General features: G+C 39.9%; 1 protein-coding gene across 4 annotated transcripts in view; it reads right to left on the reverse strand.

Annotated features, from left to right (window-relative positions):
* Mlp60A (Muscle LIM protein at 60A) overlaps nucleotides 1-12,821 on the reverse strand; it is a 60,728-nt gene extending 47,907 nt beyond the window's left edge. For all 4 annotated transcript variants that reach the window (XM_067143658.2, XM_067143660.2, XM_067143659.2 and 1 more), the window contains exon 1: nucleotides 12,663-12,821. The gene's annotated coding sequence lies outside the window, so the exon portion shown is untranslated. The remainder of the gene's footprint in view (nucleotides 1-12,662) is intronic.
* Nucleotides 12,822-14,142: the final 1,321 nt, after the last annotated feature.

Genomic DNA, 14,142 nt, shown 5'->3' on the forward strand with positions numbered 1-14,142 from the left:
CAGTCCACTGAATCCTACGCTTACCGACTCCAAATTCCACATAAATGCCTCTCGAAAACGACTCGTACGAGGCAAATAAATTAATCGTTATTAATTTGAGTTTCAGTTGTTAAAAACATGTTTATAATCATTTGATTTTCCCGAAGTAGACACAATTTTTTATGATTCCTTTTTCCCTTCATTCCTTAACGTTTTTCTCCTCATCATTTCGATAGTCGTTTTCCTGATCAGTATGGGCTAATGACGACGCGGGTTTACAGCTTATAAAAATCAATCACGACAACAGTCCCCACTGTCGCCAGCCAATTCGTTGCCATGACGACTGAATCATTTTTCCACATCAGCGGTACTCAACGTTGATAGATATAGCAATACAAGTCTAAATTTAGTAAATGTACGCATAATTATTATAATTAGTAAGGTAAAAAGGGTGTAAAGATATGGAAATGCGATTTTCTAAAACTTGTTATATTGAAGGGCAACTTGGACCCTTTAGGTGTTTCCTGGACCCACACGAAAAAATATGTTTTCATCTTCTGAAGACCCTTATTCATTGCTGTATCGAGGTAGTTCGCAGCTCCCTATGTTAGATGGCATCACAATGCAACGTTCAATCTGGTTCTGCAATAATTCACTTTGCAGCAGTGACGAAGGTGACGCGAATGTTTCACTGCAAACTTCTATCCGTATACTGTATTTTCATGGAAGTGGGTCTAACAGTAATTAAAGATTTCAGTAATTACATAAAGAGTAATAACATTGATATGGGAATCTTTCTCCCAAATACCAAGCAGTAGCGGTTCGTGACATTCTTCTCTGGCAGGGCTGTTCCGTCATCTCTTTCCTCTCCCCAATTAGTCCAATTCTTACTGACCACCACCACGATATGAATAATAGTAATAGAATGACACTGGCTGAATAGAACTCTGCTTGCACTACAACATCAATGAATGAATGAATGAATGAATGAATGAATGAATTAACTACATTACAATGACATTTATACACACACATTAACAGGCTAACAGGTAATGCAATACCGACTACTATGGCACTGCACTGTTTCACAGATCACAATCATAAGTGATAAAAACGACATTCATGAAAACAAATAAATAGTGCACTCCCAAATAACTCTCTTCTTGCTCAAACTTCAAAATATGAAAATATATTTAACAATTTGACCACCCTACAAATAGCGCCGTCAAGTTATGGTTACATTTAAAAAATCTTTATTGTATATTCTTTATAGAACTGGATTGTTTAAGTAGTCATTATAATGGAATTCATTGTTTTGGAATTAATCTCTAACAACAATTAATATAAGACGTGGGAGAAAAAGCCTAGGTACATTGTAAAGTGGTTGGCAATGTTGGCGAGGGCTCTGCCGTTCAGCGCTTACACCCGCCTGCACTTTTCCTTCCCCTGACAAGCCCATATCGTCCTTCAAGGATCCTCCCGCACCCCGCACACTTGCTAAGTCTTGGGACGTACTCAGGGCTCTGCTGCTATAGTCCGAGCGCCTCACGACTAAAGAGAAAACATGGTGCTTGCTGAACAGCAGCCACGGTCTGAAAGCGTTTGCCAATTCCTTGAAAACAGAAAAGCAAAATGTTTACAGTCGAAATAATAAAGATACTATTGTATAACTGAATATCATACCATGTAAGTTCGACTTCGCTACATTTGTCCGTCTCTTCATTTAATCAATTATTACAGACTGACATAACGTTAGTGGATGATATACCACACCCCCTACCGGTCTGTCCATCGGCGTCTAGGGGTGGCCAGCACGCCCCTGGATAAGGAAGGAAGACTCAGATATACTGTAGCTAAATATCCATCTCTGGTGAGATGTAGTGTTTATGTTCTGACTTGGGCTAGAACTAGAACATACTTAATTTCATGAAATTGATTGAGGAATGAGTGATGTTAGTATCGCCATTGGGGGAAATGTTCTTCAAGATCTCTGGGTATATAAATTTTAATGGGCCTGAGAGACTCATGTGGGTACCTTCTAGTCCCTGAGGAAAGCAAGGAGAAACTATCTCGCTCATTTTTCTAGTACGTCCGGGATTTCTATAACAGGTGACTGTGGAAATGTTGTGGACCCAGCCTCCGTTTCGATTGAGGATTAAACATACATGTGATGAGGATAGAAAATTCATCCACGGTATCCTCTGTCTGTCACCAAAGGGACCAAGGACTTTCAACTGGGGACCGCAGATTAGTAGTAGTTCCCCTAGTTGAGTATGGCATTGATTCCACTTCCTTGTTCCACGCTTCTTGTTTTTTCCGACCCCAAAGTTATTATGTTTGAGGCCTAGGGCATCTTTCTTTTTCACGCTCTTCGTTCTTTGGCCGATACCTTCATTTTTCAAAGTGTCGGACCTCCTCCATTTTCCTTCTGTTTAGTGTTAATAGAGGATGCCCTGTTGTACTTCTTCTTAAAACAATAATCACCATTGCCAAGGGGTTTAAAAGGACGAATCGGCCAAGGATTCCAACTTGGTAGCGTGGGTTGGCGACCACGGGGCACCAAAGGGAGACTGACATTGCTTCCGCTTACTTGTATACGGATTCTCACTTTCATTTAAGGATGTGGGTTGAAACGAGGTTAATTCAGCAGCGGGAGTCGAACTAAGGAACTGTCAGTTATGAAATCCAAGCAATAGGCTATGGATGTCGCCTCACTGATTATGCGACCCTTCAATATCTCTAGGCCAATAGGCTGGGCAGTAGTCGTCTTGGCAGGCATACATCCTCAATACGCCGTATGTGCTATGGGTTTATCTTGTTTGTTATTATTATTTTACTGATGACATTACGGAAGTGTTTTTTTGGAGTGTTGTTCACTCATCTGTTCCGAGCACTTGTTTCTCCAACTGAATAATAATAATAATAATAATAATAATAATAATAATAATAATAATAATAATAATAATAATACAATGTGCAGACATTTTTATTGGATGCCATCTGGCAGGTTTCTCATCAAATTCGACGTTCCATTTTGCTCTAGGCCTACTAAATGGCAGAGTAAGCTAAGGCCGTGTTTAGTAGCTATATTACACTACACCTAAATAATATTTGTACATATACTCGCGTTATCTCTTACGTTTCATTAACAGTTAATATAAAACGCCATCAAAATGACTAGATATGTTACCCGTTATCCACGGGAAGAAACGATCTATCAGTAATTACATTGTTGCAGCAACGCAGTGGGAAATGTGCGATTGCTTGTTTTAGCACAATTATTCAGTATACTGAAGAATCGCAAACACATCCAGACTTCTTAATGTACAGAAATAAATCTTGACTGTTTTTTATTTTAATGTTTATCAGTGCCAAAAATCCCTGCTCACGTAGAATGTTTTTGAAAATTGAAACAATGCAGATAGTAGTTTACATGCTTCTCGAACGTTCGAGTGGTTTATATACTGGACTTTCCACTGGGGCTCATGATCTTTTGGGATTGCTCTGTAGCGTATGAAATCTTCCCAAGGCAGGCCGAGTATGTGGCAATATTCTACCAGGTGAAACTGTGTGCCGCGAACCAAAAGTATTTGAGAACTCTTAATTTAGAGCATCTTGTATAGGTGTAGGGAAACAGTAGCGAAATTGAAGTAGGCCTACCTCATAATAAACAACGTTCCGGATGAGTGACAACGCGGATTGTGTCACGTAGCTGTCAGGTTTAATTCGAATCGCGCAGTCGGCAGCACTGGTTTCCCATTTTCACAACAAGGTATTCATTAAGGCCATAATCGCTTCCTTCTCATTCCTAGCCCTATGCTATACCATCGTCGCCATAAGACCTATCTGTCTCGGTATGTAGTAAAACAAACAGTAAAAGAATAAACAACGTTGTGTGTTCTGCTTTTTGGCACACAGATCAGAACATTCTGCAGAATAGTTTGTTCATGCCTATCTCGCCCGGTACCCGACGGACAACCGCGAGTTTACGCGAATAATGACGGACGGGGCGTCACGTGACTACCTTAGTGGCGTGTGAAGTTTGACAGCATCCGAGGACTCGTCTTCCGTTTTGTCACCGTTCGAAGTTGGACTCCTTTAACCGAGTGAGTTGGCCGTGCGGTTAGCAGCGGGCAACTATGAGCTTGCATTCGGCAGATAGTAGGTTCGAACCTCACTGTTTGCAGCCCTGAAGATGCTTTTTCTTGGTTTCCCATTTTCACACCAGACAAATGTTGGCTCTGTACCTTAATTAAGGCCACGGCCGCTTCCTTCCCACTCCTAGTCCTTTCCTCTTCCATCGTCACCATAAGACCTATCTGTGCCGGTACGACGTAAAGCTAATTGTAAAAAGCAAAGACTCCCTTCTTCGCAGGACGTCTCTTGAGTACGATGGACCAGGCTCGAAACATTAGCAGGTTGAAGAACACCGCTACTCCGTGGCTCCGCTTTCCTCTTTTCAAACTAATAATGACTAGTTTTTGCAGGTGACAAATGCAAACATCTCTTTATAGTTTTCAAACAAGCATTACTAATACGGGAACTTAACATTTCGTTTAGGAAACATTTTCTTATAATTCTCATAAATATCGCTAGTGATAACCATAAACTAGTTAATTTTTGTAATGCTAGTGCTCTTGTATGGTGACATTAAAGTGTCGATCAATCATCATCATCATATTGATCGATATGTAGCATAATTAAAAAAATAACAGTACCGTTTGGCAGCAATGCACGATACAGTCGCCACAGAGCTTATCATGATTAACGACATTGTCGAGTACTAGTTATTTATTTGTTGGAGACTCAAAAATGACTGGTCCTAAAAAAGAAACCCCTCCTAAGATAAAAATCTTGGCTGCGCCACTGCAAGTAGAATCGCGTCGATTTTAAAAGGGCAACGTTTCGAATGATATAATCAATTCTCTGTTACAATCTGAAGCAGATAAGTTTGCAGTTTCGAATGACTGTTGATAACGTAAGTCCAGATCCATTACTGGTAACACATCGCCTTAGTGTTCACTCCGCCTTCCGGTATGGGCTATAATAAATTTGTTATTTTCAATGCCCTAAATCTATCTCATACTTGGTTTTGGCAAAAGTGACTGAGAAACTGGTGATATTAGTAACACAATTCCTTATGTGACCACTGATTGGTGTTGCGAAAAATGTTGCAAACTTTCGACTGGGAAGACTTCGGAGTAAAGAAACGAGCTGCTCGACTAAGTGGTATGTTCCGAGCTGTCAGTGGAGAGATAGCGTGGAATGACGTTGGTAGACGAATAAGTTTGAGTGGAGCTTTTAAAACTAGGAAATATAAAATTGGAATTCATGAGGACAGATTGGGACAAATCCTCCGTATTCATTTGTACTGAAATAATTTATCAAGAAAAATGTTCGATGAATTTTCAACTTCTTCGAAATCATTTAAGAGAAGACTGATAGGGAATCTGCTACCTGGGCGACAGCCCTATCACTGTGGTAAATGGTGAGGGTGTGTCGCTCTTAGTTTTGGTTGGTGTGTGCATTTCAGTGGGCTTGGCAGACTGTATGTAATAGCATCTTCTGGTTCGGCGAGAAAAGTAATGGGAAACTACCTCACTCCTCATTTCCATGGTATGTCTCTTTAGTTACCGCTAGGCTACTTTTGACAGCTAGGGGTGGGGCAGTTAGGGATACAACTAACCTTCGAGCGGAGGATTCAATGTAGAACAATGCAAATGCGTTATTCATACTTGGACATTGACGACCTAGTCTGAACCGGAGTTTAATTGCGCTAGTGTGGCTAGTTACTTTCTGCCCTTCTGCTAGCCAACAACACGTGGGCTACCCATCTAAGCGCTGACCACACCCGATGTTGCTTAACGTCGGACATCTCACGGATGCGGTGTTTCAACATGCCTACGCCATATCCACACAGTAATATCGCGATCATTGCAGCGGGATGTCCAGATTCACGTGTCGTTCAAATCACAGCAAAGTGACATCATTCCAATAATCCCCATATGCATTGGCCGGAGTTCGAACCGAGGCCACTTTGGTGAATATCCAATGACGATGTCACTCGCCTATCACGCCCCCTCATGTATCTGAAGACCAAGATTAACACTGAAGTCCCTTATGTACCTGTATCTTTGCATATTAAAGAGGGCACGTACATCGTCACTGATCGCCAACGAGCGAGATTCTCTCACGGGCGACTCCTTATTTGGTTTGTCGGTAATGTTTTGTTCTGAAGTCTGGAAGTGGGGTACACTTTGGCGGTGAGTCAGTTGGAATGCAGCACGAATCCTATCCTCTTCGTTCTCCCCCCGTGAGAAGTGGGGTACACTTTGGCGGTGAGTCAGTTGGAATGCAGCACGAATCCTATCCTCTTCGTTCTCCCCCCGTGAGAAGTGGGGTACACTTTGGCGGTGAGTCAGTTGGAATGCAGTACGAATCCTATCCTCCTCGTTCTCCCCCCGTGAGAAGTGGGGTACACTTTGGCGGTGAGTCAGTTGGAATGCAGCACGAATCCTATCCCCCTCGTTCTCCCCCCGTGAGAAGTGGGGTTTGCCTCTTCATATCGCTGCCTTGCCAGCAACTTTGGGCACTGGCCAGGACAGAAGAAGCTTATCGTGGGTGTTATGAGCTAATATGCCACAGGACCATTTTATCACCGAAGTAGTGTGTGGAATGAACTATTCTTAAGTTGACCGGCATAGAAATTAATTAGGCCAGGAGAAATAATAATAATAATAATAATAATAATAATAATAATAATAATAATAATAATAATAATAATAATAATAATAATAATAATAATAATAATAATAATCACACATACGTTGAACTACAGAAAGCCACCCTCCTGAGCACCTGCCACATTGTGGGAAAGTTTCTAGGAACGACTTTTCCTCTGAGTTACGCCAAACAGCATGAAGTTTCAGGCCGCAGTTCCAGTAATACCGAAGAACAGATTCCCAAAACGGGGAGATAAGAAGTTGTTTAGCGACATCATCTGTGCATATTTATTGTATAAATGTATATGTCGTAATTATTTCTGCTGTAAATATTTGTAGATATATGTACCTATAGTTTCAAAATCAAGAGGGTGACTCTTTGCTTAGGCCGAGTCTGCCCAGTATGTTACCGGCACAAGCCGAGCCTTCCTAAATGAATGTAATAATAATAATAATAATAATAATAATAATAATAATAATAATAATAATAATAATAATAATAATAATAATAATAATAATAATAATAATAATAATAAATAATTTTATTTCTGCCTCAACGATATTCGAGAATTCAGAATCTGGGAAGTATTTTATTTTCTCATTTTTCCTCGTCCTGTTCTTTTCTAATCCCACGATCTCATCCTTCGAGGGCCAGGACTTTTCATCCATAGCACATAATAATGCTATGTGATTAACGTCCCTTTAGTTGCCGTTGGTTCTTAAAGGATGACGGGGTGCCGAAATTTTACTCCTTAAAGGGATTCTGTAAGTGCCACTAAATACACACTAAATACCTCTTTAATTTAAATTTGTAACACAGTCCAGCTTTTTGGTATTTAGAATTCGCCTGTATTCATGTAATTAACGGTGTTTAGAAAATGCAAATCGAGACAATTTCTTAATTCTATAGCTGTAAGGATACTAAAATTGAAGACCATCATAATTTTCTCTTAAACATGCAGCCGTATTCAGTCATAATTGAATAAAAGAAACAGTGGTGTAACTATCTATGAAATTCGATGTTTTAAAAATCCGCCGTAAACGAGGTGACTCTTACGGTTGTCCTGATTAACAGCAAACGACCATTTCCTGAATTAATTAGGCTGTTGCTGTTAGAGTTGATGAGTGATTCTAATATCTCTAGCATAATCTTAAGTATCCCCCACTCCCTCCCCCATGTTCTTTATGATCTCGTTACCGTGCGACGATTGCATGCTTCAGTTCCTAAGCTTATGAACGCCGCGACATTACTGCTCTAGGCAATATGTTCAGCACTGCAGTGAAGCGGCTAGCCTATTGCAGACTATTAGCAGGGGTTGAACACAACGTGTAAATTATGCTCGTCTTCAAATTTTGAGAAAACTCGCTATCTTTTTTAAGTTAGTTCCCGTAAAATAACATCATTCTTGTCACAGACTACAATTCCTGATCACTGTTGCATATCGAGACCTTACTGAACATCATATTCTGTGGAATCCATATTTTGAGCATTCACACGCCTTTTCTTGCAATTGCATACCAAAAACATTATAATACCCTTCGAAAAATGTACACTTTTCATTTAAATAACTATGATGTGGACTCAGTCAAACCAGTTTTCACGTTTATTAATTCTGAAAAGAAATAACCTTGACGTAGTGTAAAATTCGTTCTGTCATATTGATTGAGCGTTCTGAGCCGTCACTACTAATCTGAGATAATGAGTTTTTGTAATGTAGAAATATCGAGATTAAAAGTTCAGAATAATCTGAGAGTGGAAATATGGATCTAACTAAATAATGGAAATCATGTTTATAATAGATTCGGGATGTTTAAACAGTTAGACTGCAAACTCACTGGTAAGAAGTGTCTTCTTGCCCGATCTACCGTAATGTAGTGGAAGAAACATAACTTCAGGGGTTCTAATAGGCCGAGCCCCTTAATTCAGAACTGTTCTCTGGGCTAGAGTGTACTTGTTACTCGCTTCAGTAAGTGTGCATTCTAACATATACATGCCTAAACATCCGGGATAATACATAAATAAGTAAATACATAAGTAAAATAAACAAAATATGTGGCGCATTTGGCATCTTTGTACCTCCGTAATCATGAGCCATATTGTTTTGGTTTCGATACCGGGTCCGCTACCTCTCATATAAGACAGCTCCTCAGGTGGTCCCATGACGCTCAGTGAACCCCGTTCCAGACCTCAGTCCAGAATTAAAATCCCTGGACCAGCTAGAAATCGAACTCGGTTCCTCTGGGCAGGCACTCTAGGCCTACACGACGGTGCTGGTACATGAAAGTCAACAGTCGCAGGTTTAGAGTGGGACATACATCAATCCGGCTTCGTGGCTAACTGGTTAGTTCGCTTTCCTTTGGATCAAGAAGTCTCGGGTTCGATTCCCGGTCGAAACGGGGATTTTAACCTTCATTGGTTAATTTGTCTGGCTCGGGGACTCTGTATTCGCGCCGTCTTCACCATAAGGGATCATCCTGGGTAGAGCCCCATCCTCATAGACGCGCAGGTCGCCCATAGTCGTCCACTTCAAAGACCTGCAGCACGATTCTCCGTAGGACATTCGCTATTATTATTATTATTATTATTATTATTATTATTATTATTATTATTATTATTATTATTATTATTATTATTATTATTATTATTATTGGAACATACACAGCGTAAATTTTGATATTCGAGACAATGGTAAATGATACAACGATATAAAGGAGTGATCTCATGTATGTCCAACCTTGGTTCCTTTTCTCTACGGGGTCGGGGATGTAACATGAATCTAAGTAGCGAACTTTTACGGTCAGATTTCCTTCTTGATGTTGATGAGATGAAATGAATATCGTGATCTATGATGGTAGGAAGGGAGAGAGTTAAACGCTATGCCGGCACATAGTCTACTACTATTCAATAGCACCAGGTAGTATACTCAAGGCTTAACGTCGCCATCCGACAGACAAATCACCATCAACAGTGACATATGACCTCACTCCATTGGCACGCGATTTAGTGATTAGAAATTTGTATAACATCACTTCTCTTACCCTGTCGGCCAAGATTCTGATGGTGATTTTTTCTCCCCCCCCCCCAACGGGACTCGAACCGGCTAACCACGCTCACAGAGCATACACACTTTACGCGTTAACGATTATGGCCTTATCTTCAGGACAGTATTGAATACAATTCCTATAAAGTTAAACAATATTCCAGAATATGGCTGTCCTGTGTGGTATAAGTCAGCTCATGCAAAACAGGTTGATGTTGCCTTAAACGAGAGTTTCAGGATTATTTCAGGTTATTTGAAGCCTACTCCCATCAAGAAAGTGAACTATCTGGCTGGGATCGTTCCATCTGATATCAGAAGAGGAGTGGCTGCCAACAATGATAGGAGAAAATCATCTACAATGCGTCACACCCACTCTACGGATATCAACCTGCTGAAAGGAGATTAACATTGAGAAAGAGCTTCCTAACAACCACGAGGTACAGTAGCTAAACCACGAGTTGCCATACGGAAGGAGAGAACTAGTAATCTGTCTGAATGGATGGAACAGAAGGAATCTCTACCTCCTGGCCACACAGAGAACTGGTCAATCTGGAAGTCCCTGAACACACTGCGAACCGAAGTTGCAAGAACAAGGGACAACTTATATAAGTGTCATTTTCCGACCATGACAATTCTATATGATTGTGGCGAATTTCAAACAACACAATATCACTTATGTTGTCCATTGTGCCAATCCAGATGTACAATCAAGTGCTCTCAAAATGGCTAAGTTTTGGGCCGGAACTCTCATTTGATGAACACATATTTGTGTACTCGTGTCCATTTCATGCTTCATTCTTTTATGTATCATGTTTCATATTTTGTACTTCTGACACGAATAAATAATTAAAATATTCCAAGATTTGTCTTAAGTAGAGATGAAAATTCAGTATGGCCACTTGAGCACCGTGTTTTGAGTCATAGACCTTAGTAGTCCTCATTATGGGGCTTTGTTCTCTGAGCTATTATTATATATTTACTACTTATTTTTCATCGCACCGATACAGTGAGGAGCTGTTCTATAGGTGAAGTATAACAAAACGATTGCTCTGTTTAGTATTGATTCGTGTCAAAGTTGGCAGGCCTGCATGTTAGAAAACCGATCTCGACAACATCTCAGAAAATAAATACAAGAGATATCATATACCACAACCGCACCCACGAAGTTCGAGTCGGAGTTCACAAGACAAAACTATTTAACATTAAGTTAAATTTTATAAATAATTTTACCGTAATTCGTAAGGTTACTCTATAACAAGTAATAAAACCGTGGCATGTTTTGGTCTGATGAGAATTCATGGCGCATTCGAACAGAAACTATTGAGTATAAATGGCGACTAACGTATACCGATACTGAACCTCTGTCGTTTTTTACATAACATTATAATAGGCAAACTGAATATCAGTTAAGTTGTACAAGTTGTAATATGTTTTCTTGATCAACGAGTGACAAACAGTTATCGGGAATGGAGATATCTAACCGTTGTCTTTTCTGCCAAATTGAGATAAAACTCTTGTGCACATATCCTACTTTATAACAACCTATATTCCCTGTGGGGCGTTGTAACAAGAGCTCTTCAGCCAACAGCCATAGCAGGAAATGATCACGTGATATACAAGAGCTTCCCCGTCAAATGAACTCATACTTTGTGAGACATTGTTTGTGCAATATTTCAAGCTTCATTCTAATAACAATCCAGAAAGTTTTTCTGAAACAACAAACTTCTGTACGAGATTCTGGAGAGAAGTGAACTTCTGTATTATTTTAATACTTGTTGGACCACTTGACTATAAATAGTCAATAGTTTTCGTATCATGTTTCACCTAAACGAGTGACATAGATAGAGTCACAGTGTATACTAAACTATGGTTTATGAGGATGTTTCTTTCTTTGTCATACAAATTAAAAGTCCTTTGTTTGCAAGATTAATTTAATCTGTGTGTGACGGTCGATATAACTGACGTGCGACTTCGTTCTTAACTTCTCAAAAAGCCGATCATTATTCGAATTTCGTTCAAGGCAATAATCATTTTCTTAAGAGAGTGTTACGCCCTGTGGTTCAAATTCAGGCGAGATTTTCGAAATCAGAAGTCAGATTCCATGGCGTATGACTTATGTCTAGCAAAACGAGCGTTTGCTTGTGTTCGGAGTTTCTACCGCCAAGTAACCATCTGTGGATCCATGATCGAGTGTCAGTCTCCGAGCCCCAAGATTGTTGGTTCAAACCCAACAGAGGTAGGTGGAAATAAGTCCGTTCTGCACTCCATATCGGTATGTAAAATATTTCCGGTGACACAGTTGATGTTTACCCGACAAAATGATTTAAAACTGAGCATAGATAGCCCAAGGGAGATCCGTCTTTCCGCCTTCTGGTAGGGTAAAACAGAACGTAGAAAATGACACGCAAGAAGCCTAGATGGCGTCATTCCTGCACACGTTTTCTGAGGCCATACTATTATTATTATTATTATTATTATTATTATTATTATTATTATTACATCTTTTAACTTTATAACTAGTAACTACAACGCGAGATTTTCTTCGATCAAACACTTCACAATTGTTCAAAATATTCCTTGATGAAATATTTCCTGTCCAACGTTGTTGCTTTAAAATTAGGTTAATATTTTCTTCATGTCTGAGAACATTTTGTTGCACATACTTGTTCTTCCTGGACGGCGCGTGTAGAAGTACCAGAATTCGCAAGACTAATCGCAGTATGTTCTACTTTCCACTTCTTTAGTAACACCAAGCACAGTCCTTTACGGGCTAGCGAAGTCACTCTTATAAAATGTAAAACCAATTGAATTCACAATGCTGAAGAGAGATCATGAGAAACTCACTTATTTCAATGAAATCACATCGAAAATATGAAGCACTTGTTTTCTTCCACGATGTCTGAGAGAAGAGGAAACCTACCTTAATCGGTTGTCGTTCGGTAGGCTGATGGCCGGAACGCGAGCACCAGTCGGAGAGAAAGGGAGTTTGCCTTCCAGTCACTGGAATACCACTGTAATTCGAATGACAGCGAGCCCCCCCTTGCAAGGCCTAGTCTTTCGGAGGTGCCCGCTGCACACGGCACGTTACGGAGGAGGGGCCACGCTCGGAATAGATCAGTTGCTCACACTCGTGGGCTATTTTCGAGGGTGCACCACTCACTCACTTCCAACAACACTTTTATATAATAAAATATTCATGTTTTATCATATTAGTATCGCTCTTTATGTCGCTCTCAAAATGTCGACCGAAACTAGTCTTTATTTACAGATTTTGGTAACAACCTTTTAGCAATACTTCCCTTCGACTTCGCCAACTATATTCCATATTTTAAATTTGAGTAGGAGGAGTGATTCAATTACTCCATAACTTGTAAATTAAAAAAACAATGTTCAGACCAGACATCCCGGAAGACCGGGATTGTCCCGGTTTCTTCGTGATCTTCCTCGCGCCCCACTCAAATAGTTACTCCGTGTTATAATGAGGTTGTCAAATGAGAAACTCCTATTATGGAGGATAAGTAATTCTTTAAAAAATGACAAAAACCCTTACACAACAAACCGTACAAATTTGAAAAATAAAGTCATTGCTTTTTTAAACACAAACATGTTTTAATGTAGGTCTTGTCCATGAATATGAATTAATTCATTATTAAATAATTAATATACCGAGCTCGATAGCTGCAGTCGCTTAAGTGCGGCAAGTATCCAGTATTCCGGAGATAGTAGGTTCGTACCCCACTATCAGCAGCCCTGAAAATGGTTTTCCGTGGTTTCCCATTTTCACACCAGGCAAATGATGGGGTTGTACCTTAATTAAGGCCACGGCTGCTTCCTTCCCACTCCTAGCCCTTCCCCTGTACCATCGTCGCCATAAGACCTATCTGTGTCGGTGCGACGTAAAGCAACTAGCAAAAAAATTAATAATTAATTAAAAAATAATTAAAAATTAATTAAAAAATTAATACAATCGATGTATTAAGAATTTACTGAAAACATCTTTGTCCAGACCGTCGGTCCGTTCTATTGGAACGAGTTACTTCATTTTTGTTTTATTATCTCCGTTTACCTGCTGGTGAGTCATTAATTATTGGTAGGTTTCTAAATTCAATAACCTTTGAGTAATCATAAAATCAAGTTACTAAATTACCACTCCAAAATAGCAGGCGAAAGGTTACCTTCGCCCGGAATACATTGCTTGTTTAGCGGGTTGCACACAGTTAAGGAGCAATATCTTTACGCAAAGATATTGGTTGGCGAATCTAAACGATTAAAAATGACGGTAACTATAGGCAACCCTGCAATTGCAAACATTCTAGGTACAAATGTGACTTAATACTATCCGGAGAGAAATATGTCGAGTATGACACACCTAGCTCCCCTAGGGGTGGAGTAGGGTGGGA

The sequence above is a fragment of the Anabrus simplex genome, chromosome 3 (genome assembly GCF_040414725.1).
Source record: "Anabrus simplex isolate iqAnaSimp1 chromosome 3, ASM4041472v1, whole genome shotgun sequence".
NCBI classification, from domain to species: domain Eukaryota; kingdom Metazoa; phylum Arthropoda; class Insecta; order Orthoptera; family Tettigoniidae; genus Anabrus; species Anabrus simplex.